At 33.1% G+C, this 13,731-nt stretch overlaps 1 pseudogene across 1 annotated transcript; it reads left to right on the forward strand.

The window, feature by feature from the left end:
* Positions 1–11,459: 11,459 nt before the first annotated feature.
* On the forward strand, positions 11,460–13,314 carry LOC145107188 (plant UBX domain-containing protein 1-like; annotated as a pseudogene). Its single transcript, XR_013707752.1, has 7 exons — positions 11,460–11,516; positions 12,014–12,116; positions 12,213–12,278; positions 12,355–12,422; positions 12,558–12,694; positions 12,779–12,882; positions 12,976–13,314. The product of XR_013707752.1 is annotated as a plant UBX domain-containing protein 1-like (transcript).
* The last annotated feature ends 417 nt before the right edge of the window (positions 13,315–13,731 follow it).

Below are 13,731 nucleotides of genomic sequence, written 5' to 3' on the forward strand. Positions count from 1 at the left end.
CCCCTTGGATAAGTCTAAAACTATTATTGAGTATGACTTCAAAAACCAACTGGCAATCGTAGCTCTTAAAGCCGCTGTCGAACTCTGATCTTGTCAACGAACTCTGACCTTTGTCAATGACTTGTCCATTAGATAAGGGATCATATATTCCTCCATTCTAGATATCATATGGACTGAGACATGGATTATAATCATTCTCTCTGTCCATTTGTTGTTTCCCGATTTCCGATTTATGATGACTGACTGATTGAACAAATCAAATCAGTCCTGGCTTGGCCAAGCACTCACATGTGTCATCATTAAATCATCGAGGGGCCCACAGATATCGCTTTTTTCCCGAAGGTAAAAGGAATGGATAAACTTCGACTCATATGGCTTGTTCTACTACTTCTTGAATCATACACAAAGGCACGTTTTATAACATCGAGTTACCGAATGCGTTTTCATGCAATCAATGTACAACCAACTCATAGTAACAACTCATATCTCTAGGTTTGAAGAATATAAGATATTATCGTCTCATGATCACTCGTGATAAAATCCATGAAGTGATTCAAATGAGCGCGGGTTGAATCCAGTACTCAGAACTTATGAGCACTCATGAGTGTTGTAGCACAACTTTGTCCACCAACTTGGATCTCTACAAGCTAACCCATGATAGTCTTGATTCATATCTACTTCCAACATATGACCGACTATGGATGGTTTGAATAACTTAGTCATTCCGGAAGAATAACCTAGTTATTATGGAAGTCAAAACATGCAAAGTGAAACACAAGAATAAATGAATCAAATATGGTATCAAACCCTATGAATACAAATAGACCACTTTTATTTATCACCATATTGATTACTCATTATTCATTGTTTCGGTTTTATCAACTTTATACCTGAATTAAAAACACTAGTTGTCCCATGCTCCAAGCATGTACACTATGTTTTTCTAAACAATAGCTTTGCCATACACCATGTATGCACTCTATGTTTATCTATGATCCTTACTTTGTGAACTAGATCGATTAAACATAATTTCAATGATTCTCTTTTCACACTTCCAAATCCTTGTCGTAAATGTAAGAATTCCTAACATTTATCGAAATTTGTTTAGATTTTAAACTTATATGCACTGTTCCTCTTGTAATGATTATGCAAAAAGCCACATAGACTTGGAAACAATTATTACAGAGTATTCCAATGGAGAGCAATTCCATGGAAACGATGTCTCAAATTCAAAGCGCATTGCTTTGAACATGCTTCTTGCATTAAGTTTCTTTAACCTTACACAGATTGCTTCCACCTATGAAGACAACTCTATATTCCCATTTTGACTACCACTTCTGAACAAGAGTTGCCTCTTTTCAAACTATGTCAATATGGTCCTTCCAATATTAACAGTATACTTCCCACTGTCCTTGAGCAACCAATCTTTGGTAAACCTTAGATTGTCCTCGACAATTGCTTAATCACTTTAGTCATATCAAATTCTAGACATTGTTCCCCTTAATGCCCCAAGGCATTTGGAAAATTCAGAAAGGATAAATATTATAGCACATGTAATCGATCTTGTACCCAAAGTAAATGGGACACGATTCATGATGTTTCACATAAAGACATGGTTCTAGACCAGTCTTTTGCCATAATAATTTTTTTGTTTGCCATATTCTCAAAATTTGACTATGAAAAGGGATGTCGTAATCATAATCGAATTTTGAGAACGCAATATATAGAATTTTCTTAAGTTGAACCAATCCAACATGAAATTCATATATATATATATATATATATATATATATATATATATATATATATATTCTTGACTAAAGGTGATTAAAATCTCAATATAAGCTCTTTAGAATGATTATAAACTCAATCTAAGCTTTTTAGAATTGAAATGAAGTATAATTTCCTCTCCCTTAATTATAGCAAAACAACTTTTTCAATCCCTGCAACCTAATCAAGACAAACACTTAACACAATTGGCCTAAGTTGGTCTCTGTTTTATCCAAAACATCACAACTTACCAAATTCAAATGTACAAGAGTAGAAAACCTTTTACTCTTACATTTGACTAGTGTTAATAAACCTTTCTTTAAGATGTGTCACTCAAGTTACATTTGTGGTGGGCTTGATCAGTGCACAAGAATGTGTACTCGATCCATTAGTCCTTTACTTGACTCACACATCCATGTGAACAAGTAATTAGTCTTAATTTTCCAATGCTTGAAAGTTCTCATTCATCATACTATAGAACTTGCATGATTCCAAGTTTCTATCCAACTGAAACTTGGGTGATGAGAATCTTTCCTTATTTGGAAAATTTAGACACTACCACAAATGAAAGAATCAAATTCATATTTCCACTCTTGCTATTAATGGAATCATATAAGCAACAATTTTTTTCCTTTTCACAAATGTCATTGTAAGGATATTTTAAAATAAATTAAATCATTTTTTTTCCTTTTATTTTAAAAACTTTGCGGAAAAACTATCCTTACAGTGCAGAAGCACATGAAAAACTTTGTTGTTATCTATTCCTAAGCAATATATCATAACTCCTAAGCAACAACTCAAAATTCTGATCACAGAACCATGCGATCGAGATCCATCTTCGCGATCAGAATCAGCATATACTTCCTTTAAGTTTCTTCACTTTTCTTTGATTCTTAAAACATCAACATGTGACCCAGTCACATCATGTAACAAGAATCTCATAATAGAAACTTAACAGAGTTAGATAGTGGACTTTACCTGAATTAGAGTCAATCTTCTTGACTTGATCAACCTTATGATCTTTCAGGTAAATAGGCTCCTTCGCAATCAATGCCCCTTCCTTTGGCAAGAGAAACATAGGGACTCTTTGGGAATGGTACATGGGACTATCGCAGACTTAGCCTTTCTCTTTACCATTTGGTGAACCTAGTTGACTATGGTCAATCCCTTTCCTTGGGAAGAGAAGGCTTTTCTAGATATCCAATGTTACCATTGTCAATGTCCATGGTAGTTTGGGAAGTTGATCTACTAATCAAATTTGCTCTCTCAGTGCTCCAAATTATTGCTGATTCAGCAGCACCAAGCAAATAGATAAGATCATTAAGGGTCATGTCATAGTCTGTTTCATAGTACTCCCAAAGGAATTCACTATGTGACTTAGAAAGTGGTTGAACCACCAACTTTCTCAAGAGTTTGACACCTAACTCTCCCGGCTTGTCAATATGCGACTTCATCTCCAAGATGCGATCACACATAGACCTTGCTTGCCAATAGGGCTTGAGTGACCTTGAACTTGTGGGTTAGGGAGAATAATTGGAGGAGGTAGAGGAAGTGAAGTTCCAAGAGATTTGGGAGGATCATAGATGTCTGAACCAGACATCTTTTTGGGAGATATTCAAGATAGTTGATCTAAAGTCCTTAATATAACACCCAATATGAAATATTAAGGCTAGGACCCAGCAAACTATTTTATAACTTGGAAGAGGGATGCCGTAATCCAAGCTATAAAATATTTGAAGGTAGGTGAATGACGATTCACCAATTTCCACCAAGATAAACGAAATGTATTATTAGGTTTTAATTGGTTTTGAAACTCCTAGATTCTTTTGAGATTCATTGAACTTTTCAAAGGCATGTTTCAATCTCGAGTGTGCCCTTCAGGTTTTGTGACTGGGATGCCGAGGATCACAAAACAAGGTGTGAATAACCATGCAAATATACTTGGTACCCTTAATATTTACCCCTCAATCGATGTGTCGGTTAACCACACACGCTCCACTGATACTATGATAAACATTAAGTTACCCTTTGCGTACCTTGTTAAATCAAGCTAGTGTGCCGGTTAACCACACACGCTCCACTAACTGACTTAAGCAAAGTGCAAAGTGTAATTTCATGGGTTAGCACCAAATTCACATTTTCCTAAGTAACTAAGATTGGGTATTAATAAGAGTTTAGTTACTTAGTATGTATCATTAATACTTTTAATGAAGGGAGAATTATAGTCCTTGTCCTACCCGTTCGGATAACGACCGTCCACCGGTCAAGGAAGCGGTGGGTGAGAGTGGACACCCATTAAACTGCCATTTTATAGGCAGTAACCTTATACCCCCCTTATAGACCGGCTTCATGAATGAGGCCTACTAATGGTAAGATGACTTTACTCTTATACATATATATAAATATTATTAACTTATAATATTATAAAGTATAAGGGTTGAATTTTAACTTTTAAAATTCTAAGGGCTTAACATGGAATTAAAATATTCATAAGTAAAAACTTTACAAATTCCAAAACTTGAGGGCAAATTTTTGAAACTATTCAAAACTTTTCATTTCAAAACTTATGAGTTTAATGGTTCATTAAAATGAAGACTCTTCATTTTTTATGTAACCTCTTATTCTTTAATAACACTTTTAAAGAAGTGACTCTTAAGCATCCATAAGTTGAGGACAAGTTATGGAGTCATAATACTATTTAATGAAAAAGACTCTTCATTTTTTTTATGTAACCTATGACACTTTTATGAGTTTTAAGATTCATAAATATGACCTTTTATGTAACTTGAGGACAAGTTACAAAAACACATTTTATGAACTACCTCTAGATTAATTAGGATTGAAAACAACTAAAACACAAAAAAAAAATTCAATTAATCTAAACTAACTCATAAATCAAGGAAACATAAAACTTTTGGTAATCCATAACTTATGGAGTTAAATGCTTGTTTTATGATGAAACTTTTCATGTTCCATAACTTAAGAATAAGTTATGGAATTCTTTAAAATATTAACACCAAATTTTGTAACTCCATAAAAACTTTGAATCAATTTTTTTATAACCTTTACATATTCATAACTTATGGAGGTTTCAAAACACTTAAGATCACAACTTTAAAAAAACTTTTGAGCTCCAAAATTTTATGACAAAATTTGTAACTCCTTAAAACATTTAGATCAAACTTTTAAAACTAATAAAATAATCATATCATTTTATCTTTTACTAAATTTGACCTAATTCAACTCATATAGCAAATGATTCAAATTTTACAAATAATTAGTTTTTCACAAAACAAGTAATTATCTTAAATTTTGACAAATTTCATGTTTTTTTTCCAACTTTGAAAATCAAACATTTGCACGAATATAACAGAAAACAACCCATGGCTCTGATACCACTGTTGGGTTTTGAGCATTCTAACACTCCTAAGTGTACATGCAACCCTAAATACCTTGGATCTATGTTTTCTCTATTATACATGCAAATATTAATATTCCAAGGTATTACCCTATCTAGCATACAATCCTTGATACTTGGGTAATATAACAAGTTAGAATACATACCTTTTAATGAAGCTTGAAGTATTGAACTTTAAGAGCTTAGCCCCAATAGTGTAGAAGCCTCAAGTGGAATCACAAATCACTAAAACACCTTGGAAAACCTTTAGAGAATATGGATACTTGGCTCACACTTATGAAATCGGTTATTGCCCTCTTTAGTGTATCCACACTAGCCACTAGCCCAATTTCATGAACCATAAGACCCTTTATATAGTGTGGAGGATTAGGGTTAAACCCTAATACCCATGACCTTTCATTTCCTAGGATCCATGGGTTAAAGCTCCATGGACTATCCATGAAGACTTAGCCCAACCTAAATGAACTTGGCCCACTACACATATATATCTAAGAGTCCATATTTAATTAGTTCCTTTTGATCACTTAATTAATTATAAATTAATTCTTGATCAATACTAATTAAATAATATGATTATATATTAATATATTAGAACTTATAATATATTAATATAAATCATAAATATACTATTCTCAAAAGACTATCCATATAAATTGTGTCGGTGAAGTGCAACCCAAATGGACCATGTCGGGTCGGGTCAAGTACATACCAAATATAGTTATGGACTTAGACATTAATCCAACATGAATATCATGTTGAAATGATTCAACATAGGAAATTCAATATATGAAAATATTATAGCAAAAGATACAAGGTCTTATGAATCGAGTCTCATATGCTTCGGATATAGGATCGATTGTGTATGCTAATATTCAGTTGTTCTGATTTTTTGAAAAATTCCTTGGGCATTGAGAAGGGAAAAGGACTAGAACTTTGTGTGACTAAAGTTCTTGAAGAACTGTCAAGAACATTCTAAGGTTATACCAAAAGATTGGCTACTTGTTGACAGTTGGAAGTATGGTATTGATTTGGACAGACCATATTGACATGATTATGGATTGAGATGATTCTTATTCAAAATTGATGGTTATATGGAATACGGAAATGTTTCCATAGTGGGAGTTGGTTATTAAAATCTACATGTGATTTAGGAACTTTAATGCAAGGAAGGTGTTCAAGGAGTGTATCTTGAATTTGAGACTTTGTTGCCATGGAATTGTTTTAAGTAACAAAGTTTCAATGGAACATTTTGTAATATCGTTGGAAAAGTCTCTCTCACTTTGAGGCCTCGACATCACAAAAGGAAATTGCATGTAAAGATGGAATTCTAACACATTTGGTAGTAACAAGAATTTATAATTGTGAAATGAGCATCATTGGAATGGTGTCCAATCGATGTGTTCACAAAGGAAGGACCATAGAGAGACATAGTATGCATGTTCATAACATGGAATGACTGATGTTTTAATTCAAGTGTTTAGTTGATTACTCGAAACATTATACAATAAATAAAGTCTTAATTAATATGGTGATTAAATAATAAGAGTCTTATTTATATTCAATAGTTTTGAGACCATAGTTAATTACGTTATTATTGTGTTTCACTTTGCATGTTTTACTTCCTGAATAAGTTGATTATTCGAATTCCCACAGTCGATCGTACTTTTGGATGTAAGTAGCGAATTAAGATTGTCATGAATTGAATTCTAGATTGTCTATGGGGATTAGACATAACAATTGTTTGCTGCAATGTTCATGAGTACTTAGAAAATAAGGATTTTAAGTATTGGATAAACCTACGCTCAGAGAATTACTTCATGGATTTTATCATGAGTAATTTTGATACGATAATATCTTATATTCCTCAAATTGAGATATATGAGTTATTGTTTACAAGTCGATTGTGCATTGATAATACGTAAATGCATCAGTAACATGATGTTATAAAACGTATTGTTGTGCGTGATTTGATACGTAAATAGTGCAAGCATATAAGTGAAATTTTATCCGTTCCTTTTTCCCTAATGGGAAAAGCGATATCTTTGGACCTCTCGGTGATTTGGTGTTGACTTATAAGTGTTAGACCTAGCCAAGACTAAATTGTTGTGTTCGATTAGTAGTCTAATGTCGTCATCACAAATCAGAAATCGAGAAACAAAACTTGGACAATGAAATTGATTATAATCCATGTATCATGTCTATATGATATCTTGTAGAACGGAGAAATATTTGATCACTTATCTTAGGACATGTTACTGACTGGGTCAGAGTTTTTTGACAACGACTTTTGGTAGTTACAATTTGTTGATCAGTGTGGAAGTTATACTGGCAGTTATAGTTATTAGACTTATCTAAGTGGGAGACTATTGGATTAGGTGTCTAAGCCCATAACTATAATTGGTATAAACTTGAATAGATAATAGCACAGTCCATTTAGGTTTCCTTCAAACCTAGCAATTGAATAGGATACCTTTTAGATAAAGAGAATGATTTATTAATTTATTATATGGTTAATAAATTAATTAGAAATCAAAATAAATAATTTGTTCATATATTATGAAAATAGTATATTAATTGAAATTAGTATTATTTAATTAATAGTTAATCAGAAATTAATTAGAATTAATTTTGGAAATTAATTGGATTAATTAAAAGTAAGAGGACTAAAGGTGACAATGTTCAATAGTTGAGCATTGAGGAATTCTAGAACCGCCCATAAAGAGGGGGAACAAATTCTAGATCCTTTCTAGGGTTTCCTTGGGCTCTAAGGGTGCCTTGGATGCCTTAGGGAGGAAGTTAAGGGATTAGGGTTATCTTGGAGATACATGCCTTATCCAATACCTTCCTAACAACTATATAAACCCATCTTTGGATTTAATTTCGTCCATGCCTTATTCCTTAGAGGAAATTCCGATTTTTGCTTCTATTCTCCTTTCTCTTTCTCTCTCTCTTCAAATCCCTTAGTTGCTTGGGTTTGGGTGTGAACCATTAGAGGCGCGATACTTGTGGCGCTTGCTACCAAAGGTTTTCAAGTAAGGATTCAAGATTGTTTACAATAATAATCTTAAATGTTAGTTTTTCTTGTTCTTATGAATTAGTTAGTTCATAGGAAAGTTCTATATAATTGCATTCAAAGTATGTTGCCTTTACATGAAAGAGATAGATCCTATTAGGTTGCATGTGCTCTAATTAATTAAAATTGTTTTTGATTATTTTACGTTTATGGCATTGAACTTGCAACCCCAAATACCCATCAGTTAAGGCCTTTCAATAGGGTCCAAGACCCTAAGTTAGGGTTTGCACGTGATTTTTTATGATTAGGATGCTTGTTGTCTGTATGACTCTTGCATGTGTAGTATATGATATGTATACCGAGCGGGGTCTGATGCCAGACGAGGCCTGATGGGTGTATTGTATGCTATTTATCTTAGTGATTCTTGCATGTATTTATGTATCTGTATGAATGCCAGGCGGGGCCCGATGCTAGGATAGGCTTGAAGAATGTGATGGGCAGGGCCTATCTCATGTTCTGACAGATCTGTTTCGAGCAAGGCTCGATGTCGGGCGGGGCACAATGGTTGTGGGGAATGGATCATTGTATGTTTGATATGTATGGTATAGGGTATTTTGGGGAACTCACTAAGCTTCGTGCTTACGGTTTTCAGTGTATGTTTCAGGTACTTCATGATCGAAGGGGAAGGGCTCGGGATGATGGCATCACACACACCATATTGTTCCGCATTTTGTTGACCTTATGTATTTGAATGATTATTGACATACTATAAATTTATTTTTATGGTTTTATGAACACGTTTTGGATGATGTTTTATTATTATAAAAATGAAATCTTTGGCCTTAAATTTTGGGACATTACTTCATCTTGAGAGCTCATTTTCCTAGATTATTTGTGTTGCCAGTTAACATAGATTTCTTAGTTAGTAATTATGGGGACAGTCACACAAGTGAGAGATTCCTTGGAATCATCCTATTGGTGGTGGAATATTAGCTTCTCAGTTTCAACAATTAATGGATGTGCTAAATATGGTTCATATTTCAGAGCAGACCGACACTTGGAGATGAGATTTTAGGTTGGATAATGTTTTTTTCGGTTAAAGACACAATATCTCATTTGGATCTTCTGGAGCTTCCTTTTGCTGATGGTATTACTAGGTGGAATATATTTCTTTCGATTAAAGTTATCATTTTATTTGGAGACTTATTCTTAATAGGCTACCTACTAGATGCAACTAGATAGAAGAGGTGGTGATGTGGATTCAGTTATATATCTGTGTTGTCGTGTTGAGCAAGAGTATGTGGAACATTTGTTCTTAAAATACACTTTGGCTCGACAACTTTGGAAAAAGCTTACCGTTAGGATAAACCAATCAGTTCCTCTTTTTTATTCTTTTCAAGATTTGTTGCAATAATTGATAGCCAAGTTGTAACAAGTTTCCGAAGGGTGATTATGGAGAGGATTTGTGTTACTTTGATTTGGGTTCTTTGGACATATCGGAACACGATAATTTTCGGGAACGTGAATTACAGAAAAGAGTTTATGTTTGATTCCACTGTTTCCATGGTTGCAAAACCCCTCATGAACTAATTGTTTGTTCATTTGCTAGTTTCTAGCTAGCATTTTTTTAATACATATAGTTGTTCCACCAAAGCAAGAGTAATGGCAAAAAGAGGATATCATGCTTTCGTATTCAATATCGATTTGGATACAAAATTTCCTATGTTGTTGTATAAAACATAGTCAAATCGAGATCATAATGAACGACCAACAATTAAAAAGACGTTAATAATCACATTGCAAATATCATACAAGTACCCAAAGATATTATCTCAAAATATTTGAATAACCTTTGAATAGACCGAAATATTTTTCCTTGCGACTCTCTAGTGATATTAAATTCTTACTGCATGATTGAACGGTACGTTGCGAACAAACCATTAGTACTCTTGAGAGGAAAAAATTATTGAGTTTTACTTGATGAAGATCAATGAATCTAGCATAAATATTTATCATGAACCAAAAATTATATATATATATATATATATATATATATATATATATATATATATATATATATATTTATCATGAACCAAAAATTATACATGTGAATATATATATATATATATATATATATATATATATATATATATATATATATATATGTGTGTGTGTGTGTGTGTGTATTGCATTGTGTTTAACAAAAACTTGTCCGCAAACTCATGGTATTTTTGTATGTTAATGACCAAAAAATGGCTTTATGATAAATCACTACCATTTTATATTATATGAATAACTCACAAATCAATGTTTTTTTAACAAAATCTCAAAACAAACCCAACCCTGAGACTTATTCTTAATAGGCTACCTACTAGATGCAATAGAAGATGTGTTGATGTGGATTCAGTGATATACCCGTGTTGTCGTGTTGAGCAAGAGTATGTGGAGCATTTGTTCTTAAAATACACTTTGGCTCGACAACTTTGGAAAAAGCTTACGGTTAGGATAGACCAATCGGTTCCTCTTTTTTATTATTTTCAAGATTTGTTGCAGTTGATTGATAACCAGGTTGTAACAAGTTTCCAAAGGGTGATTATGGAGACGATTTGTGTTACTTTCATTTGGGTTTTTTGGACCTATCGGAACGCGATAATTTTCGGGAACATGAATTACAGAAAAGAGGTTATTTTTGATTTCGTTGTTTTCATGGTTGCAAAACCCCTCGTGAACAAATTGTTTGTTCCTTTGCTAGTTTCTAGCTAGCATTTTTTAATACATATAGTTGTTCCAAAAAAAGAAGAGTAATTGCAAAAGGAGATTTCGTGTTTTCGTATTCAATATTGACATGGAGACGAAACTGTTCTATGTTGTATAAAAATAATCAAATCGATCATAATGAACAACCAACAATTAAAAAGACATTAATAATAACATTGCAATTATTAGACAAGTACCCAAAAATATAATCTCAAAATCTTTGAATAATCTTTGAATAGACGAAAATATGTTTCCTTGCAACTCTCTAGTGATAATTTGTTATGTTTTGACAAACACAAACAAACTCCAAGAGCAAAAAGAGAAATACGGGCCAGGCCAGATGGGAGTGACCGTGGAGTAACCGGCCCGCCAAGTCCATCAGCTCAGGGGACAATAAAAAAGACGACAGCCCAAACAAAACTTGAGGCGAATTCGAATTAATTCTGCAGTGACAGACGTGACGCAAGAGATATTCCCAGGCTTCGATTGCTGGGTTCGCAGATGTTAGTTGATTCTCCAGCTCTAAAACGGAGGAGATTCGCCGATCAACTTGCTATGGTTTGTGTTGCGTTTTTGTTCTAGTTTTTCCGTAACGTTGATCGAATCTGATAGGGGTTTATCTTGTTTGAATTTGTCTCTTCTGTAAAGTATTCCTATCGGTTTCATAAGAATCAATGAAAATCAATCAATTAGGGTTCAAGAATTATTATCCGATTGAAGATTGTTGGTCAGCATAATCAATGACCAATACATTATTTTAAGTATCGGATAAAAAATCAATTAACTCAGGAACATAAGAACAACATTGTGTAACTTATTTTTGTCTTTTCGATTTGGAATATCTACTAGGTTCCTTACATACAAAGTTATTTGTATTGATCTTATCTTGTTTTGAACTGCTAGAATTTGAACATACAATCAATTGAAGCATTAAGAAAAGTAAAGAATTAACATAAGACAAGACTTGAAGTTTTTTTTAGCTATTATATGTTGGATCTACAATGCCTGATGTTTTGCAATGATGATACTAAGTGTTGATGATATGTTTAATTCAGGAAAAGCGTGTTGCTGCAAAGAAAACTTATGGTCGGGAAATCCGTGTATTCGAGACAACAACAGCAACAATCTCTCAAACATCAAATGATGTCTCTGGCAGTGGTAGGAAGTTCACTTCCCCTGTAACTAAGAAGTAATATTCGATTTCACAGTTAGCTTTATGATTTCACATGAACATGTTCTTTATCATTTGGACAGAGGAACCAGATGACCTGGAATTCACCACTGCAGATTATTATCGCATCTTGGCTACAAAAAAAGAAGGTGATATCTGTTCTATTAGTTATTGTTGCTATAATATTTGCTCTTTTCATCACAATTTGTGTGCAATTGTGAGTAGATAAATATTTGAAAACAAAGAAAATTCGAGACGCAGAAGCAGCAGCTAGTAGATCAAGAATTACCAAGGTAGATGTTAACTTAAATTGGGAAGCAACTTCTTTTATCTTTTGTAAAATTTTATTTTTCAGATTATCATTTTAAGTATGATGTAACTAACTATATTATTTTCATTAATTCATTTATTTATATAATAATATACAGGCAGTGATTCGTATAAGGTTCTCACTTCCCAGATAACCACACATTAGAAGCCACATTCCATCCAACAGAGACAATGCAAAGCTTAGTTGATCTTCTTGTGAAAGTTGTAGCTCGACCAGACCTCCCTTTCTATATATGTGAGCATACAATATAACTTAATAAAGCATAGTGAAAATGAATAAATATATATAAGGGCATTCTTGGCATTTTTTTTTGTACAGATACTATACCTCCCAAGAAGCAAATAAAGAACATGTCTCAAGATTTCTATTCTGCTGGTTTTGCTCCTGGTGCAATCGTCTATTTTCATATGACTTACCACAAGGTTGATACTTGTTGGCTGTTGCATTCTCCTACATCTCTAAATAAAATATTGATGAAATTTATTTAATGGTGTGTTTGTACTTTGTATGTCAAGGTGATGATAATACTGTTGCACAAAGCCCATTTCTTAAAGAGGATGTCATGGCTTTAAAAGATCTAGACGGCCTTATACCCGAGCCTGTTGTGATGGCTGCTGCTCCAGTACAGAAGCCAGCTGGCGAGAAGAAAATGGTGAAGCCAAAATGGTTGAAAATGTGACAATTCAAGGTAAAAAAAATCTTTATAAATTGTAATCTAAATGGAACTTGATTTGGTTTGTAAAACACTATTAGAAGGGGAGAATGGATTGATTTTCTTGTTAAGGTTTAAATTGTAATTGTAAAGTATTACCAAGTCTTTATCAATTCATTGTTTGGAACTCATTTAATTTCAACTTGTCTTTTATGTTAATAGATGTAAAGTTATGGTATATAAGTTTTGTTAAGGGAGTTTTCGGATGTGCATTCACAAGGTGATACATATATAGACGTGTGTGAAAATGCGAATAAGATAATTAGTTAAAACAAATGATTGAAGATGAAGAATTTTAATATAAATTTATATTTACTCATGGAAATTGTTTTATTTTGGCAGCAATTCCACAAGCTTCTAAAAATCTTTTTGGCTTGGTTATTAATGGGTCAAATAGGAAATAGATTACTGAACTGATCCTATTGAACATTGGATTAGATTGGTTTTAACAGTCGGATATTTATTATTTGTTATCCAATATGTCCGATTGGATTCATGCAATGTCCATTCATTTTGTATCATTTTTTTTGTTTAAACACATTATATTTGACCCCTTAAA

Source organism: Lactuca virosa, chromosome 4 (genome assembly GCF_052849685.1).
Source record: "Lactuca virosa cultivar CGN04683 chromosome 4, Lactuca_virosa_CGN04683_v6, whole genome shotgun sequence".
Classification (NCBI taxonomy): Eukaryota; Viridiplantae; Streptophyta; class Magnoliopsida; order Asterales; family Asteraceae; genus Lactuca; species Lactuca virosa.